Source organism: Hippopotamus amphibius, chromosome 1 (assembly GCF_030028045.1).
Source record: "Hippopotamus amphibius kiboko isolate mHipAmp2 chromosome 1, mHipAmp2.hap2, whole genome shotgun sequence".
In the NCBI taxonomy this organism is placed as follows: domain Eukaryota; kingdom Metazoa; phylum Chordata; class Mammalia; order Artiodactyla; family Hippopotamidae; genus Hippopotamus; species Hippopotamus amphibius.
Window position 1 is genome coordinate 151,404,315 of NC_080186.1, and position 7,348 is coordinate 151,411,662.

Genomic DNA, 7,348 nt, shown 5'->3' on the forward strand with positions numbered 1-7,348 from the left:
ATTACCATACAAAGGAATTTGATTCAGCTACTTGAAATGTTTTGAATAATATTTCATCACATGAAAAGATGCTCAAAATAAAGATTTATAAAAGATAAAATAACATTTGCAATACATGACAATTTTTTTGCAAAGAGAAGTTTGTGTGGCACATAAGTGCTCCACAAATGTTGCTATTATTGTTGCTGTTATCGTTATAATAGGGAATGATGTGATAACGCAGGCCAACTTTGGATTGTAAAATTATGACTAAATTTTTTTCATCTTTTGATTATCTATAATGAACACCCATTATTTTATAGGAGAAACAATCAAAATCATGAGAAAAGTGGTTCTGTGATTTTTAAGCCTATCTTCACTTTGCATACTGCTTCTCTATCTCTTTATCCTCTAAGTGACCTGCCTGCCCAAGGCTAAGTGTCCTCATGTTGCTAAGATCCCATAGCAGAAAATAATCTGCTTTGTTACAAGTGAAACTCCTTATGTGCTCTCCCACAGACAGATGCAACCACCAAGTCTTTTTTAAAATTTTTATTTATTTATTTACTCTGGCTGTGCCAGCTCTTAGTTGCAGCACGTGGAATCTCTAGTTGTGGCATGGGAATACTTAGTTGTGGCATGCATGCAGGATCTAGTTCCCCAACCAGGGATCCAACTCCCTGCATTGGGAGTGTGGAGTCTTACTCACTGGACTACCAGGGAAGTCCCCCTCAAGTCTTATGGAGAAATGCCAGGCAATGAAACAGGCTGTTCTGTTTTTGTTTTTGCCACAACGTGTGGCTTGTGGGATCTTAGTTGCCCAACCATGGATTAAACCAGGGCCCTGGGCAGTGAGCGCACCGAGTCCTAACCACTGGACTGCCAGAGAATTCCCCTGAAACAGGCCTTAAAAGGACTTGTGAGAGAGGAAAGAGGGTCTTCCTGGTGGCCATGTGAACAGTACAGCCTGGGGCCCCTTCCTCCAGCGAATTTAAAGTGAGACCCAGGGGACTTCCTAGGTGGCACCGTGGTTAAGAATCCACCTACCAATGCAGGGGACACGGGTTTGAGCCCTGCTCTGGGAAGATTCCACATGCCACGGAGCAACTAAACCCGTGAGCCACAACTCTTGAGCCCATGTGCCGCAACTATTGAAGCCCACATGCCTAGAGCCTGTGCTCGGAAACAAGAGAAGCCACTACAATGAGGAGCCCGCGCACCACAATGAAGAGTAGCCCCAGCTCTCAGCAACTAGAGAAAGCCCGTGTGCAGCAATGAAGACCCAATGCAGTCAAAAAATAAAATAAAATAAAATAAAATAAAATAAAATAAAATAAAATAAAATAAAATAAAATAAAATAAAATAAAAAGTAAATAAAAGTGAGACCCAGGAATTCCCAGTGGTTAGGACTCCGAGCTTTCACTGCCCAGGGCCCGAGTTGAATTCCTGGTCGGGGAAATAAGACCCCATAAGCGGCGTGGCGTAGCCGAAAATAAAAAGAATTAAAAAAAAATAAAGCGAGACATCTCTTGGTAACACTCAACACTGGGTGTCCTCTCAGGACAGAGGCCGGCAGAACTGGGAACTGCCAGTAGGTGACAGTATCTGACCATTCCCAGCTTCCCCAGCTGGCAGCCAGGAGATCTTGAACTTCTCCCTTAAATCAGGGAAACCACAGCCCAACGAAGGGAAGTGAAAAAGCCTGGAATCCCAGTCCCTTGTTCTGGCCTGCATCACAGCACCACACTATCTCTCTTACAAACACTTTTGGAAGGGCCACTCCATGGAGGAAGGGGCTTGGGTCAGTGCCAAAAAGATGAAGTCATCTTAGCCTGCTGTCTCTTCCTATCATAGCCATCCTACGTTTGTCTCTCCTTCCAGGCTTTGTTTCCACCAGCCAGTTAGGCTGTGTGACAAATGCTTATTTGCTATTCCACAGCCCCTGGATGTTTAGCTTGTTTCCTTTTTGCAGTTAAAAAATACATTGTTGGGCCAAAAGAGCTTTCTCTGTATTTCAGCCTATTTTCTCAGCAGTAATTTCTTAGGACTATTTTTTTAGGACTCATTCCCAGAAATGAGATGATCAGCTCAAAAAGAATGAGTGGTATATTAGAGTTTTTTCTGTAGCTCAGGAAATAAGGCCCTGGGCTCTGCAGTGAAGGGGACCTGGCTTTCACCCCTGCCCTTAGTCCCTTGGGCTGCCTTTGGGCAAAGGCCATAATTTCTCTGAACTTCAGTTCTCTTTACTGCAAATTAAGGCTACTACGCTAGCCCCCACACTTGTACACTAGTTCCCGCTCTTTCTCCACCATCTGTGTTGACCCCTCTGTCTAATCATTCCCATCAGCACACAAATATGCTGTGATGCCTCCAGTGTTGAACAAACCAAAAGCCTGCTCTTGATCCCGTCCCCCCGCCAGACGCTGCCCCATTTCTTTGCTGGCCTTTGCAGCAAAGCTCCTGGAATAAGCGGCTGGGGCTTGTTATCCTCGGCCCATTACTCTCAGGTCCGTACCCCCAACAATCCACCGAGTCTGCTCTTCACAGCACGGGAAACAATGCTTCCCATGTACTGTAACATATCAAGCCTAATTAGTTTCACATCTCCCTTTTTACAAGGAGAGAGAACAAATCTTTGGTACATTTTAGGGGCCCTCTGAAATATTTCAAATCTCAGAGTTAGTTCTAAGACAAAAAGACTTAGTTTAGAATTCGATTTGGGGAAGTTTGTCCAAAATATCAAAAGTTTTCACAACACTTGGTCAAACAGGATCACAGGTTACTGTGAAAATATGCTGTTAAACAAAATAAGAAAGACTTCACAGGCAAACATAGAAGGTTATATAGCGCTAAGCAAAACTTAGTTCTTTTCATATCAAGAGGACTAGGATTACTTAAGTAATTAAAGACCTGATAAAGACAATGTAGAAAATAAGATATAATTTTGGCAAAACATAAGATCTACCTTTTATAAAATCTTTTATTATCAAGAGCAATAGGACAAAACTGTCCTTTTAACAGAGAGAAAAACCAAATTTAAATTTTGTACCAGCTTACTTTTAATATTAAAATACATTCATTTAATTAAATTTATTCCAATTTTAGCCAGTCCTAATCAGACAAAAAATTCTTCCTAAAGATTCCTTTTTTCATGAACCTTTTATAACTTTCTATACCCATTATTTTTGCCCATTATTTTCTTTCCCATTTAGAAATAACCAGCTTTAGGACAAAATCACCTTCTTTTCCCTTAGCAAAGTGCATTTCCATTCCTTACACCTTTTAAAAAAAATTCCTTGCACACAAAGATGTTTTCCTTATTAATTTTAGTAGTTTTAATTACATATATTAATTAAAACACTTAACCCTTAAAAGCCTTAATTTCTAGTAAAAACTAAGAAATAAGTAATTATGAACTTTTACATTGGTATTCTGTAGATTGGCAAACATAAATACTTTTTAATTTCTAGAAACATGTGCTTTCTCATAGAAAATTTTCTCAGCATGGCACCAAAGATATTTACTAATGGTTCCAAACATCTTACTTAAAGGATGCCTATGTTCAGTAATTAATATCTCAGTATCTTTGTTTTTATTTGGGATTGATCTAGATATTCAATAAATTTCTATCATTTGATTTAGCAAAACTCTACAATTTCAAGTTACCAAAAAGATTTAAGGAAACTATTTTTAGGTAGACATACCATAAAACATAATTATTCTTAAAGAGTTCACCTAAATTCTTATCACATTTACATTTACTTAAGAAAATTTTATCATACCAAGTTATTGTACTTGCTGACAAATTTTGTAACAGATAACATGAACTTATTTGACTTTTAGTAAATCTACGTACAGTAAAAGTATTGTACTTAATATTGATAACTCTAAAAACCCATCTGTATTAATTGAAACAAGAGTTAAATTAGCTTTGTTTACTGTAGATTAATCCTAGACCATCTGAACTTGAAAAACACTTGACTTAGTTTCTGTTATATTTTGGGGAGTATACTCAATTTATATAGTGGTTTTTTGTTTTAAGCCAATTAAAATAGAGCTCTTTTACAAATTAGTTTTAACAATACCATCTGAAGGTAGGAAAAAATACCATATGTACATACATAGATGTATATACAAATAGACACAAAGATCTCATAGTTTTCATTTTAAAACTTCAGTCATGAATCAGGTATAATATAAAACTCACTAGTTTAGAGAGATTATTATACTAAATGAAGTAAGTCAGACACAGAAAGACACATATATGATATTGCTTATTTGTAGAATCTAAAAAAGGACACAGGTGAACTTATCTACAAAACAGAAACAGACTCACAAACATAGAAAATAATTGTATGATTACCAAAGGGGAAGAAGGGGAGGGATAAATTAGGAGTTTTGGATTAACAGATACAGATTAGTATATATAAAACACATGAGCAACCAGGACCTACTGTATAGCACAGGGAGCTATATTCATTAAATTGTAATAACCTATAAAGGAAAAGAATCTGAAAAAGAATGTATAACTGAATCTCTTTGCTGTATACCTGAAACTAATACATTTTAAATCAACTATACTTCAATTAAAAACAAAAACAAAAAAACTCACTAGTTTACAAATAACAGCTGGAATAAATTAAGTCTACTCGCTCACATGACTAAAGTCTTTCATTATTTGTGGAGAAGATTTTTAAGATCTGTATTTGTCTTTGACAAACAATTTTAAGGAGGCCATTTGGGCAAGAGAGTCCTTTAGACTGTTTGTATTTTAAAAGGCCTCTTTTCCTTTTTTTTTTTTTTTCCTTTCCCTCCAGTCTTGGTAATTGGAGATGATCTAGGTAAGAGTCCCCAGAGAGGTTACAAGCCTTTTGAGATAAAAAGGGGAGATTTGGGGATCCATGAAGAGGAATGGGTAGAATTTGAACTGCCTCTAGAGCTGCATTTACAGTTGTGCAAAGATTTGTAAAATGTAACTTAAATGATATTGTAGAGTGATACGCCCATCTAACTGCATTATATCTGGTTTTAAAAGGGGCCGTCATTACAGAAAGAGCAGTATGGCTAGCATTCTGCAGGGGACAAATCTCAGTGTCACAAAAAGGAAGTTCAGAGAGAGATGGATAGCAAGGAGGAAAACATTGCAGCGAACAATCCGAGGAACAGAAAGGAGCAGAGGGAGCCGCAGAGAGAGCTCTCAGGAGCCTCAAGGATTTTTCCAACATGGAAATCCCTTGAGATAATTGTGAGTTTCTCTGAGGGAAGAAATTATGGGTTCATTATGATGTTTGGAGGCTTCCAATACCAATTGAAATAGCCTTCCTATTATTTGTTTTCTTGCATCCTTTTTCTAATTAACTGTGCAGATAAACTAATTTAGGGATTTCAAACGAGCCCCACGTTGGCCAATTTAATTGTAAATCATCCCAGGTAGTCATAGTCCAGCAAGATAAATACTTGCAGGACTAGGGTACATAGTTTTTGCACATAAATCCAACAGGAGTTCCAGAAAGGAGCTGCTCTATAGCCTTACCCTTAGAGACTGAATTTTCCATTTTTCCAAGAGTGATTACTCACCAGATCAAAATGGAAACCAAAGTCCTGAAAACAGAAGCTGGCACAGAGTAGAACTTCTACAGAGGTGGGAAGTTCAGGCACAGGACTTACCACTACTAGCCAGGACCACTTAAGAAACAATTGAGCACAATGGACTTTTGTAGATATCTTACTCCCATCCATGGTGGCGCTGGAGTGAGAGAGGAGGTAGGTCACTCTGTATCCCATTTGTCTGACACCAGGTCAACCAAAGATATGCAGAAGTCTGCAAATAAGAAAAGAATTTATTTGTTCTTAAGAATTGCAATTTGAGGGACTTCCCTGGTGGCACAGTGGTTAAGAATCCACCTGCCAATGCAGGGAACACAGATTCAATCCTTGGTCTGGGAAGATCCCACATGGTGTGGAGCAACTAAGCCCATGCGCCACAACTTCTGAGCCCACATGCCGCAACTACTGAAATCTGCATGCCTAGAGTCCATGCTCCACAACAAGAGAAGCCACTGCAATGAGAAGCCCCAGCATTGCAACAAAGAGTAGCCCCCACTAGCAGCAACTAGAGGAAGCCCATGCGCAGCAACAAAGACCCAAGGCAGCCAAAAATAAATAAATTTATTTATTTATTTATTTAAAAAAAAAAAGAATTGCTATTTGGGAGACATAGATTCCAGTAAAACTGAAAGAGTGTTTCAGGGGACATAAAGAGTCAGGGCATATAAAGGCAAAAGCCATGAGGCTGGACTCTGACATAAGACAGTAAATACTTGTTCTTAAGGGATGCCTGTTACGAGTTGTTTTAGGGTACGGGTCTGATGAGTACCAGCCTCCGGATGACAATAGATGTTCTGGCGAACAATAAGTGGTCAAAAGATCAGATTCCATCTAGGCTGAGACAACGATAAGTCACATTTCCTCAGTGGCCTCCAGGCTCCATTTTTAGAGAGCACTCTTAATAATACCAAGTCCATTTTGATTTTCCTTTCACAACGGGGCTGCCCAGAGAGCTAGGTAAAACATTATTTCTGGGTTAGCATTCGATTCAGTAGACTGAGTACAGAGGCTTGCCCTCACCAATGGGCATAGGTATCATACAATCCACTGAGGGACCAAATGGAACAAAAGGCAAATGAAGGGCAAATTCCCTGTCTCTTCTTGAGCTGGGACATCTCTCTGTTCCTGCCTTTAGACCTCAGAGCTACACCTTCTCAGCCCCTTGACCACCCCTGTCCCCCCACCACCTCCCACCCCCTTACTCTCCCTCTGGCTCATTCTAGCCACACTGGCCTCCTTCCCGTTCCTTTAACATTCCAGGCCTGCTCCTGCCCTGGAGCATTTGTTCCAGCTGTTTCCTCTGTCTAAAACACTCCTCACCTCCTCCACGTCTTTGTTCGAACTCACCCTCTCACTGGGGCCTCTACCAAACACCCTACATAACACTGCAACTTCCCTTATCATCCTGGGACACCATCTGCTTTTTCTTCTTTTTGTCCATAGCACTTGTCACCATCTAACATATTGCCATGTTTACTTATTGTGTGTCTAGCTTCCCTCTGCTGGAACACAGATTTCATGAGGGCAGAGATCTTCATTTTGTTTGCTGATAAAGCTCCTAAAATAGTGCCTGGCACAGAGTAGCTGCTGAATAAATATTTACTAATGAATTGTGAGGATTCAATGTGACATTGCAGGTAAAGCACTTACAACAGTGCCTGGCTCATACATACTGCTTAATAAATAACAGATACTGTTACGATGCTTGAGGAGACTGCCCCTCCATCCTCGCTGGGGCCAGCCTCCTCATATTCTATCTCA